The sequence below is a fragment of the Suricata suricatta genome, unplaced genomic scaffold, assembly GCF_006229205.1.
Source record: "Suricata suricatta isolate VVHF042 unplaced genomic scaffold, meerkat_22Aug2017_6uvM2_HiC HiC_scaffold_139, whole genome shotgun sequence".
NCBI classification, from domain to species: Eukaryota; Metazoa; Chordata; class Mammalia; order Carnivora; family Herpestidae; genus Suricata; species Suricata suricatta.
The window spans coordinates 30,430-31,023 of NW_021858109.1; positions in this window are offsets into that span (position 1 = coordinate 30,430).

Sequence of the window (594 nt, forward strand, 5' to 3'; positions counted from 1 at the left end):
TTACATTCGCATCAGCAAAGCCGAAGCATTTTTTCAGTTTCTCCACACCCTTGCCAACATTTGTTACCTTCTGTATTTGTTTGTTTAGTAAGAGTCATCCTAATGTGTCTAAGGTCACACCTCATTATAGTGTTGATTTCCCTGACATGCAGTGATGTTGAGAATCTTTTCATGTGCTTTCTGGCCATTTGAGTATCTTTTTTGGATATCTATACAGACCTTCACCCATTTTATTTTAGTTGCCATTTGCTTTTTTTCTTTGTTGACTTGTAGGAATTCTTTTTTTATTCTGGATATCAATCTCTTATTAAATATATGACTTGCAAGTATTTTCCTCATTCTGTTGGTAACTTACTTTTTTACTTTGTTGATACTACCTCTTGATGCATAGAGGTCCAGTTTTGTTCTTTTCTCGGGTTTGAGCCCTGAGTCAGGCCCTGTGCTGACAACGCAGAGCCTGGAGCCTGCTTCAGATTCTGTGTCTCCCTCTGTCTCTGCCAATCCCCAGCTGTGCTCCCTCTCTCAAGGATGTGTGACAGGTGTCTGGTGCAGATGCTTGGTGAGTGCAGGTCTTGTTAAGCCCTCTCACCTGAC